The sequence below is a fragment of the Corvus moneduloides genome, chromosome 3 (assembly GCF_009650955.1).
Source record: "Corvus moneduloides isolate bCorMon1 chromosome 3, bCorMon1.pri, whole genome shotgun sequence".
Classification (NCBI taxonomy): domain Eukaryota; kingdom Metazoa; phylum Chordata; class Aves; order Passeriformes; family Corvidae; genus Corvus; species Corvus moneduloides.
The window spans coordinates 56,742,257-56,754,536 of NC_045478.1; the positions used below are offsets into that span (position 1 = coordinate 56,742,257).

Here is a 12,280-nt window from a genome sequence, read left to right on the forward strand (position 1 = left end):
CTTTCTTCCTCTCAGGCTTGCCCCATACCCTTATGACCTTGCCACACCATAGCCACCCAGCAAAGGGAAGTCAAGCTCCCCCATTAAATACAAATTTGTCACGTGATTGTCAAAAATACCGAGCAGCCAATAATAAACTGATGGTGTATTTTTAAAACTTATATGATAGCAGACTTGACAAGTAAACCATGTAATGCAGTCATTCTTGTTCTGCTATGAAGGGAAAAATAAATATTAGGGAGTTTTCTAAAATGAAGGACTTAATTTCAATCAGTCCAGTGCTTTAAACTGGAACACCAAGCACTTAGTCTGCAGCAGAGAAGCACATCCAAGCTTGCTATATAGAATAATATACGCTCTGAAGATCAGAGCTTGCTTACTTAAGATCATCTGCACGCTTTAAGTTGAGAAGCAAAGTGAATTTGACTCCACTTAAAATGAAATATTAATGCAATTTCAGAGAAATTAATCAAAATAAAATTGTACAAGCTTTACAGTTCTAGAACAACACCACCTCAGATTTTCTTTTTTATTTACATCAGTGATTTCCTACCATATTATTTTACAAGACTTGGAGCAGTTGCTCTAATTTCTCTGTATTAGAATTTGTTTCTTGGGAATTCAACTGTACAACTACATTTTCAAAGTCTTTCTTCATGTACAGCTTATCCATTAGAATAGTTCTCCATCATTAAAATGATGAAAAGTTCAAACAGAAGAGAGTTCTCAACCAAAAATGGATGTTAAAGAAAAAACCCTGCATTCATTTCAGCTCATATCCCTTACACTGGTAAGCCATTAGCCAGTCAGAGTTCAGATGCACTGTCATGATCTCTTAATTAAATTCTTCTTTTTAATCTCAGAGCATTACTACTGATTTTAAAAGAGAGGGAAGAAAGGCAGCAGTGCTCTCCGCTTATTAAGGGTTCCTGGTACATACTGTTTCAATTTATGTCCTGCTCACACTGAACAGAGCTTGAAAATGCTGCTCAATTAAGTTTTAAAAATTCAATTTAAAATTAATGTGGAGTTATACTAATGGGTAATGGCTGTACCCTGTGTGATCCTTGGTTCCTCCAGTCCCTTGCTGTCTGATTTGATAACCCTGAATTGCTCATTTAAGAGAGGTCACCACCAGGCAGTTCTCCTCTTTTGTGAGAATAACTCTGGGCTTCACAAAGAACTACCCTCTATAAACACTTGATTAAAAGAAATATTAGCCTGTGAAAAAATCTCCTTAATTCTGTCATTTCAGGCATTTAAAATTAGAGTCTTAAATAAATCTCTCTAACTTCAAAGTTATTTTTAATATGATAGGAACATGATTTTATTAAATCTTTTTCAGGCAATGAAATTAGATCATCTATATTTTAAATAAAGTCAACAGCAAAGTCTATGCAGCTTGAAAACAATCTTAGGTAAATTAACAATTAGTCTTAAATATCTCTCTTTTGCTTCATGAAAGAAATCAAGCATTTAATAAATATGAAATGCAATTTTAGTGGATCGTTTAGAACATGAGTGCAACCAGAAGAACCTAAACTCCAACATCTTATTTAATTGGTAGAAATTAAGTGCATATCTTATAAATATTTAAAATTTATCAGCCTTTCTCCCTCAACTTTTCAGGCTGAAAAGTGGTGGGTTTTGCTTTTTTTGCTTTTTTATAGCAGTAAGATACATGTCTGCAGCAATGTTCTCTCTAAATTTTTCCGGAACCCTTTATTTCACACCAGTGATTTTTATAAGCCTGGACAGTTCAACCTTACACATCCCCATCCCTTTCTTACTGTAAACACCTTAAAATAAGTCTGCTCTACTGCTAATAATTACAGTCAACTCTGGTTGCCTTCTCGGGCTCTCAGCTGGATGCTGGGATGCCTCCAGAGATCAGAAGATGTCAACATTTCAGCTGCAGTGACACCGCGCTACGCTGGCAGCAGTGCCCTATCAGCTGCCCTGCACTCACTCCCTCCTCACCTTCCCTCCTGTGCTCACGCGAAAAAACCAACCTGGAATATAAAAAACCTTCCTGAAAATATTCTCCCTCTGCATATATAATCATCACCAAATGGATTAGCTTGCGATCAGATTCACTGCACAGCCACTGGGAGTAGAGGAGAGGGCAAGTTATATGTGGTGAGCAGGGCACAAGTCCACAGTTTGTCTGAGCAACTCAATCCCCAAAGCTGCAATCATAACTTCCCCAGAAGCACAAGGGCTGGAAAGATGCCCCCAGCAGCCCAGGGCAGTAAATCTCTGCTGCCTTGAGGCAAGGGAAATTTGTAAACAACATGTTCCAAAACATTCCTGGGTTTACTCATTATGTAAAAGGCAGAAATGTCTTTTTTTGATGAGGGGAAAAAAAGAAAGAGGGCTGTCTGTGGATAGTTTGAATGCCAGCAATAATGCACAATTTCTGCCGGATCATGTTACTAAAAAAGAAAAAAAAAAAGTGAGTGGAATAAACAACACAAATAACAGTACTGTTTAAATTTTACTTATATGCACCTATCTGTCACTTTTCCACAGACACACATATTCTTTTACAGCATTTAGGACACAATTTCCAAATGGAGAAAAATCTGAAACAATTTCTAAAATATTATTATTTTTGCTCCTGTTGTTGTTGTTATTATTATTATTATATTTTCTTCTTTTACACAAATGTCTCAATATATTCTTGACATTTTGAAATTTATTAACATACTAGGAACATAATAAAGCATGACATACATTTATCAGAGGAAATTATAAATAAAATTTTAATTTTTTTCCTCACAAAAGATAGAATTACTGAACATAGTGGGATTATTTTTCCAATTTTATTTATAAAATTTAGATTAAGAAATCATTTTTTTTCAAACAGATAATGAATTAGAAATATAGATTAAATAATATGCCTAAATAATCCTATATTCTTAGTATAAAAGAAGGGGAAGTAGCAATTTCTTTTGTTTGATTATTAAGAGGAAGTATTAAATATCTTTTAAGTAGGAAATTAATAGGACTTGCTTTAACTTTCTGGTCTCCTACATGCATAGCAAACCAGAATAAGATTCTACTTTCCAATGAACTGTGCATTCACTTATTAGCAAGAAAAACCACACAGCTTTTCCCATGCAAACATACACTGAAGATCATGAACAAATGCGACAAGCCAAGATTTATCCTGCATGCTGCACTGCAGTACAGAAATCCACAATTACTTTAAATGTCACCCCAAGACACTTGGTAATATGCACTGCTCTTAGTCAAACTTGTCCCCTTTGAAGTAGTTCAAATTTCTATCATGCTGCACTGACCCTCCTACTGAAGAAATCAAGGGCTCTGATGAAATAATTCAATTGAGAGCCATCTGGCCCTTTAGAGGTGGAAATTCTAATTTATTTTATTATAATAAAAGCCACCAGAGGCAAACTAGCAAAATTCAAACTACCGTGTCCCTGGGCATGCCACTACACAAGTGAACACAACACTCACTTTCTCTGAGCATTTTAAAGCCTCTTAGTTTAAGCCTAATTGAAAAATTGTTGAACATACAAAAAAACCAAAAAAAGTATATTTTAAAACAAAATAAAGCTTTCCAGAAACCTTTGATTCTTGAATGCAGTGCTCTTGACTAAAAAAAGGTAACAACAAACAACCAAAACCACGTAATTCACAAAATTATGGATTCCGGACGCAGTGTTTTAAGGTCTATATCACCTTGAGCAGCTCACACTGAACTACAGTATTTATCCTGCAGCACAAAACAAAAAAATCTGCTTAAGTAGAAAACAATGAAGGAAAAAAGTTGCACAAAAACCTACTACTGAGGACCACCACAAGACAGCTCCTCAAAAATTTCTCAGCAGACAATTTTACCCTTTTCTAAAAGCAGCCAAGCCTACCAGCTGTTCTTATTCTTCTGTAATTCATTAAGACCTGCAGCTATTTGAGGAAACTAGGGCCTGGGGGTATTAGGCTACCTACCGCACATCACACTACTGAGGAGAAGACAACCTGAATGCAGGAAATAACAGACAAGAGTCACAGGACAGAACGGCCAAGGAATTTATAATAGTATATATTTTTGTAAACATCACCTTAATTTCAGGTGCCTCACTTACATGGGGGCTTCAGCCACTGGCTGACTGAGGAGTTACTACCAGGACTACACAGGAGAACCAAACTTCCACTGCAGCTGTTCTACCTGTAAAGTACAAAATGGCAGGAGGGGAAGGTAGCACCACTGGGGCCATGCTCAGCAGCACAGCCCCCAGCAGCAGATACTCCAGCCACCAAAGGACCCCAGGGAAGGCCTACAGGGCAACTCCAAAGGCTGCTGTGTAAACTAAATGACTGCTAGCTATGCAGACCAGAGGACTTAGCTAACTGGGGCAGAATTAAATTAAGACCAGGAGGATTACAGTATTTCATGTTGCTGAAACCTAGGATGACCGGACATTTAGGGGAAACTGCCATATTTATCCATGAAGCTGATAAACAGAGGCAGACGAGAGGGAGAATGGTTCATTCAGGGTTAAATGACATAGATAGCATCAAAGGTGAATAGAGGGGGGGAAAAAACAGAGGAAAAAAACCTCTGTGAAACAAAGTTTGAATACTGTATTTTTCATGGGTGAATATTCTTTAACCATGTCTGAGTCAGGAGTCTGTGATACAGAATAAACTACAAGTCAAGTAATTTACAAGGAGCCTCATAGACCACTTCAAGGCAGCTTTTCATACAACTTTGAAAAAAAGGTTTGGAAAACCAGAATATGTATCACAGAACATAAATATGATAAGGTGAAAGTGCTGGTAGAATAGACAAGTCATTGCAAAAAAGTCTTTTATGTCTCCCTATTCTGAGTCTTCTTTTCAAAAACATCTTCTCTAAGTAAAAGCAACCAATATGAGACAAATGATGAAAGTGAAGCTTCTGTACAAACCTCAACAAAACAACAACAAAAAAAAGAACTTATATCCTGCTTAGCCACTGTCAGTAATCAAGATAAAGGTAAGATGATGTTGACTTGAGTGCAATTTTACTGGCTGAGGAAAGAAGGTTTGTCACAAGCAGCCCAGCTTGCTGTGCAAATTAGTACTTGCTTTAGGCAGATGATGCTGATAATCCAAAAAAGTCTTCTGTCTCCCCAGAGGCTCCTCAGAGGCTCATCCACCTCTCCTGACACCCAGGGAGAAGAGCAAAACCAGAGCCATAGGCCTTCTCTCCTCCCACAGCCTCCACAAAACATCATAGCTCCCACTCCTCCTTAGGGCAAGCAGGCCTGACGGACTTATTTCAGTTCAAAACCAAAAAACATCAAACTTGACAGTTGACCAAAACCAAAAAGGGGATCAAAACTCTTCATCACAGTTCCACAGCTGAAACCCGGTGGATGCTAGCAAGGCATCTTCTCTGAACTCTCTCTAGGCTGCACTGAATAAAAAAGCAAAGTAACAAAGCCTTTCTAACATTTAGAGCATACTCAGCTCTTCTTAACTTTCAGGGGTCATAAAATTTGTGCAAACCAACAAAAAACATTCTTCCAATATAATGAACATGGTGACTAGGCAGGTGCACTGTAACAGCAAATATTTTATCATCAAACTAAAGAAAGGGTGTCTTAACCACTTAATTAACTGTATCAAAATGCAGTAGGATCTCGAAAGGAAAAGTTACATTAGAAAACCCATAGAAGGTAACACGCAAATGATGTAAAACAAAGTTAAATTGGACGTGACTCTCCTATTATAGATGCACTTATTCCAAGACCAAAAGCAAGCCTCCCAGCATTCACTGCTGGGTTAGCTAAATGGTTTACCCCAAAGGCCCATGGTCCACACTCCAACCCTCCTGCTGAATACTAATCCATGTCTTCACAGCAGGCGGAAGGCACTTGTGTGGCTGTAGTGGTTTGGTCCAAAATACTCATTACTGTTTATCTGCTGTGAGATAAGAATTAGGAGAAATGCAAAACAGGCACCAAACTTGAAAGAATATAAAGAAGTTTATTAACAGACCTAAAAGAAGAAAAAAAAAAAAAAAATACCACCTTCAGAACTCTCCTCCTCCCCCCACCTTCCTCCCTTCTCCCACTGACAATATGAAAAGACAACCCTTAAGATGTTCAGTCTGTTTACCACTTCCATAATAACCTTGTTCAGTCCATTTAGAAAGAGAAGTCTCTTCTTGCTCATGCTATGAAAACAGTATCACAATGAGCCAGCCGCCCACTTCCAAATATTGTTCAGTCCATTTAGGAAGAGGAGTCTCTCTGCCTGCGTGTGAGTCCTTTCCCCCGACTTGCAGCTTTTCCCGCAACTGCTTTCGAGGGTCCACTCTTGAAGTTTTTTGGGGTACAATTTTAAGGTTGAGCCGTTCAGAAACAAAAACAGAGGCCCTTCTCCTTCCCTGGGAGCAAAGGGTCTTCATCATCTTCATCTCTAGGACTATCTCTGGGGGCATCTCTAGGAACTGAGGTTTTCTCCTTTCCCGTTTGGAGCAAAAGTCCTCATCTGGTTCATCTCTCCCTGTCCAAACTTCTCATGAAATTACAGCTGCGTCAGCATCTGCCTATCTCAGCGCAGGTGCTTTTGCTTACGAGTTGAACACTCCACCCCCCAGATCTTCATGAAATTACAACAGGATACTCTGATATATCATAGCTTCACAAGAGAATTTCAGCTTTAAGCATCTCCTCTCTCTCTTCCCTCAGGTTTTCAGCTCTTCACAGCAATAAAAGGGTTACTCTCACCTCGGCCTTGCAGCTTTGCAGCTGGAATGTTGAATTTTTCTTATCGCAGTGGAGAGGGGGTAGAGGCGAGCCGCTCTGGCTGCCCACGTCAAGGCAGTGGGGGGGGTTCCACAGCTGGAACAGGTCCATGGCTTCAGGATGGCCGTGGCCCGGCCCGGCCTGGCCCGCTGGCCCCCACACGGGGCCCGCAGCCACCTGTCCCAGCACCGGAAACGAGAGAGAGCTTGGAGGGGGAGTTTGCCTATTCTTAAATGTGGATCACAGAGGTGATCACAACTTTAAGTGGCTTAGAGAATTGTCCATATTCAAACTGGCCAGCTGATAGGTTCTATCAGTTCCCAGAGGAAACTGTAAGCACCCCTTAGCAAGGACGTCCCTTCCGGGACTATGCTTGCTAACCTATGACAGTGGCATAGCTTCTTTCCTTTGAGAGGAAATAGGCCTTCCAGAAAGCAAAACCAAATAGTCAATGTTTTGTCCCTCAACCCTTTGGCAGAGGCATGAGTTCTTATATACCCTTTCTAATCTAAATTCCTGGAATACTATGTTGGTCCTGCACAATGCATCATTGCAGGATACCATCTGCATGTGCCCAGTCCAAAGACTTGTTAAAGAGTGCATATATGCAGTACTTAGCAAGAAAAATGAATGCTAAATATCACATGCCATTCTGTGGCAATAAGCACCAAAACCCAAGATGCTGGTGAACAGGACATTGAGGATTATGGCAGTTTCCTCTACAAAGGGAGAGAGAAGCAGCCAGTTGTTCGAGCCCGAACAGACGCTCGCTCATCCTCCACTAACAGTTGGTACCGCTGGGAGGTCAGCCCGACTCCATTGTTTTTACAGCAATTTGCATTTTATTTTCCATAATGCTGTTTAATTTCACTTTTTCAATTATTACTCTCAGGCAATTGCTTTAATTATCTGTTATTCCACAAGGAAAGACACTTTCCTCTGGCAGAGAGAAGGGCTGCATCAGACCGTATTAACGCTGACGAGTGTCTCCACGGGTGGGCACGGGGCTGCCGCGCCAGCCTTGGCAGCCCAAGTGGAGGGCGGTTAGCCAGCACCCACAGCTATTGCTGACAGATTGGCCCGTTCACCACTGCTCAGATGGCAAATCTGCCCAGGATTACAAGGCGCATATTAAACCTTTAAATGCATGCAGCCGGTACCCCTTTGAATTTCAGATTCGCCAAGGCAAATGGTATCACCGCAGACCGTGGCAAAACACATCTGACTGCAAAGCTAGAACAAGCCGCTTTCCCTAATCCAATGCTATGTTAATGCAAAGCTCAGCAATGATGGATGGACTCATTAGTGCCGCAGTTATCGCCATCTGAACCAGGTGCCAAGACATATGGTTTAACAGATGTTCTAGCAAAAAGCTCTATGCTCTGCACTGTACGAGTGCCCAGCTAAACCGGACATCGGTAAGACACTGAAGATCGTATTGGGCTTCTGGGAGCCACAATTGTTCCCAGCTCAGGAAGCTGTTAAACACAGCCCGATTATGCAAAAAACCCTATTGCTCTGATATCTCAATTAGATCAGCAGAACAAATGCTGGACAATACATACACTGCTTTCTGGAGTCTTGGTGTACCCAAATGTTATTTAATTTACCCAGTCAATTCTGTTTCTCTACTATCTTAGTAAAGAAATTAAGCTTTCTGCAAACAGAAATCTTCAAATGAAATAAGAAACAGAGCCCACCCCCCTGACTCTTGCATTTTCATATTTAGAAATGCCCTCTGTGCACTATTCTTTCAAACATTTAATATGTAACATGTATCCATTCTGAGCATAGGATTACCATGCAGAAGCGACTTGTTTGCAAGCTTATTTGCTGACATAACTCCAGTGGAATGCATGGCATTTCACAGGCAAATAAATAGAATAAAACAGGGGTTCTTTTTATACTAATTTAGAAAATCAATGTGCACAAAGCAGCAAGGTGCATCAAATTTTAATAAAAGAAAAATTCCATATTCTTTAAGTGTCTTTTCAAGGAAAGAAAATTCATAGGCTTTAGAAAGAAACAAAATCAGTAAGTGGGCAAGAACTGATTAATTATGATATCTATACACACTATATTCATTTTTTTAAGACTACACACACACTTAAGTTCACCTCCTCCAGGAAAGCATTTTTCAACAAGAACTTCTGCTAATTCCTAAAGCTCATAAATCAGAGCATACCAAAGCATAACAGGTAGAAAACCTAGGCTACCACCTTGGGTTTAGGGACTCCTGTCACACAACCCAACTGCTTCAGTGTGGGCAGTAAGATCAAACTACAGCTGTTGGTATGTGACTTATTACAGCAGAAAGCTTAAAGAGAAGGCAGAAAATACTGAGAAAAAAAGCTCCCCAGCATTACATTTGGAAGAGAATGGCAGGCAAAAAAGATATTAGGCACTGTTAAGGACTGAATGTGTTTCAGAAACAACATCAATGTTGTTTAACTTTTAAACAAAAACTAAGGACTTTGCAACCCTTTCAGAATTTGCTAATAATTGCAGGTCGTAAATAGAATTCTTCAGCTCAATTCTTCAGCTCACAACTGTAAAAGATTTGATAGCAGATCAGGCTGAAAAGGTGAAGAACAAAAGAATTTGAGCTGCATTTCTGCCCTGCTCCCACACCTACTATTCACACTGTCACAAAAGGTGTGTTTCAGATCTTGTTCAACCAGTTAAATCTCTTTATCTGTGCAAATATTTGTTCTGTATTAATGCAGCTTCAACTTTTGAAAACTTCTGTTATCTTTACTGCTTATCTTTCAATGACAGAGCTTTGACTGTCTCAAGCATTGGTCCATTGAGGCTGCAAACTACAGAGGTGGGAAGAAAGGGATATCAAAGGGGACAAGAGACCAGATACAATCCAGAAACAAACAAACACACAAGCAGAATCTGCAGCCGTGAAAGTCAGGAGAAGTTCAATTCAATGTTAATCCCTATTTGTCTGAAAAGTTTACAGACATACACTTATAGAAAATAGTGTTGATGAAAACACTGTCATTACAGCAGTAAACACACAGGAAACAGTGTATTGAAATGCCGCACCTATTTTTATCCATTTTTATTTTTAGGCACATAAAGTTATGTGCACTTAATTATATATACACTGGGAAAAACATAAGCATGGAAATGTACTTGCAGATAGAACGTCTAGTATATGATCAGGGCCCAATAACTAAAACAAAATTGAAGTTTACATAGGTCTACAAGGATGCAAGCTACCAAAATCCTCTTTTCACATCATGTGGTTATAATCTTTTCCTCTTCCCTGCTTCTAATCAAACATCTCAATCTTTTTCCACCTGCTGGCATTATTTATATAGGTAATTTAGATGTGAATCAAGCTGTGGAAAAAGACACACAAAAAAAATCAAAAGACCAAGCAAACAAATTACAAAAAAACCCACAAAAACAAAACAATGAACAAATTAACAAAACCCAAACAGAAACAATAATGAAACAAACAGTCCTCTCCAACCCCCCGCAACAACAAAAATCCAATTGGAGTCAAAATCTTTTCCAGTCAGATCCCTTTCCTGAACTGACTTACTGGAGAGCAGCAAAAGCTCCAGATCAGTGCAGAGAGGGACCAAGAGGGTGAAGCTGAGACTGTGGCAGCTCAGACCGAACCTGGCTGAAGCAGCCATGGGACTGCAGGACTTTGAATGCGGAGCAGATTGGCTGCTATTTTTTTCCATGTGCTGCTGAATTTACTCAAATTCTTCTCAAAACAGAAGACTGCAAGAGCCACAGTACTGATAGAGTCTTCAACAAAATCTCTAGCTGCACATATTTACTGCTTCAATGCAAGCAAATGAAATCTTAGATCTCTTCAGATACAAAAAGCCCCGATGTCCCAGATTGCTCCTTGAACCTTTCCTTATAAAAGAATGTATTTTAATAGCAAATTTTTTGCTGGTTTTTTTTTCCTCCTCAATGAAATAGTTTTTCTCTTTCAATAAGGACATAACCAAAAGCTATTTTCTCTAAAACAATGTGCTTGGCAAGTGTCTTTTCCCTCACCATCATCCACTTATTTTTCATTTTTGCAATTTTTTTTTTTTATAATGGCCTTTCTTGTTATGAAAAAAATACATTCCTGGAATGTTTCAGCTCAAGGCTCTCAAAAACAATTACTTAGGCATTTGATTTGATCTGCCAGTTCTTCCTTTCAGGCTATTCGGGCTTTTTTAATCTTGAGTTTGATCAAAGGTTAAAGCGAACCTTTTCCAAGTTACACTCCAGCGTTTCATGAGGCCCATACATATCCATGCCAGGTTTTAAGGATAAGGAGTAAATTCACATTTAGCTGTGCTCAACAATAGTTACTCTGAGTTCTAAGGAAATTATCCATATAGGGAAAGTTGCCGATTCACACTTATATTGGGCAAGCAGAATTGAGAGCTGGAATGATGAGTGAAAAAATTCACCCTTAAACTGGTGAAAATTCAGTACTGTTTACAGGAAGACAAGAAAGAGAACAGAAGCTCAAGTATCAAGGTATCTTCAAGAGTATCAGAGAACTTCACAAGCCCAGGCAAGCAGAGTTATAACCTCTAAAGTTCTTTATCTATCACACTGTGAGAAATTATCACATCTGTGATCCACATACACACACACAAAAAAACAAACTACCCATGAAGCATATGGAGGGACAAAACATATGTTTTCTGAGTTTATCTGGCCATGAGCTGGGCTTCTCAGGGGAGTGAAAGTTAGGTAGGATAATCTGTCAGAGTTATCTGACTCCAAGGATTGAGCGATAGGGAAGGTTTCCAGCTGGCTCTCTTTATTGGGTCTTTCTGACCCATGATCAACTGAAAGTGGCGCTTCACAGGTTTGCTGGAATGCTCCTATCACTATTGTCTTGCCTTGGATATAGCAAAACCCAGGCCAGTTTCATTTTTTGTGCTTTGTGTGCTTTACTTGGCAAGTCTCTAAAATCAAGCTGCTTTTTCTGAATGAATGCATTACATGTGTACTCAATTTAAACAAATTACTGCTCAAAGACATGGAGTACAAATCATTCCTACTGTTGTGCTACCTTTTCACTAAATGCAGTGAAGTTACTGCTTGTGTTCCTTTTTTAATGTTGCAGCATATTTGTCTAATAATACATTTTGCATATCAGATTTTTTAATCATCTTTTTAAAAAATCTCTTTAAAATTTCAAGCTTATGACATGCCTATATGCAACAGTCAAGGTTTTTCAGATCCACTATTAAAACAAAAATCAAACAGACTGAAATAATTGATTATAGTTCACTTCAAAATACAACAAAAATGTGACAAAAAATAGGTATTTTGAAGTTCTGTCTGTAGATAATTTAAGAGTACGTTTCCCAAAAATTACATAATTTTTAGTTCTGAAAATAAATATAAATATACATTAAAAAAAAATAAAGCTTTAGAGGATATATTTAGAAACCATTCTAAAGGAATGTTGGTACTTAACAGTTTACATATAAATTAAAGAATGCACAAAACTTGTACATGTACCACTGAAG

The 12,280-nt window shown here is 38.9% G+C and overlaps 1 protein-coding gene across 18 annotated transcripts in view; it reads right to left on the reverse strand.

Moving 5' to 3' along the window:
• Positions 1–12,280, reverse strand: part of PTPRK (protein tyrosine phosphatase receptor type K) — a 390,147-nt gene that overhangs the window by 201,515 nt on the left and 176,352 nt on the right. The gene's annotated exons all lie outside the window — the stretch shown is intronic.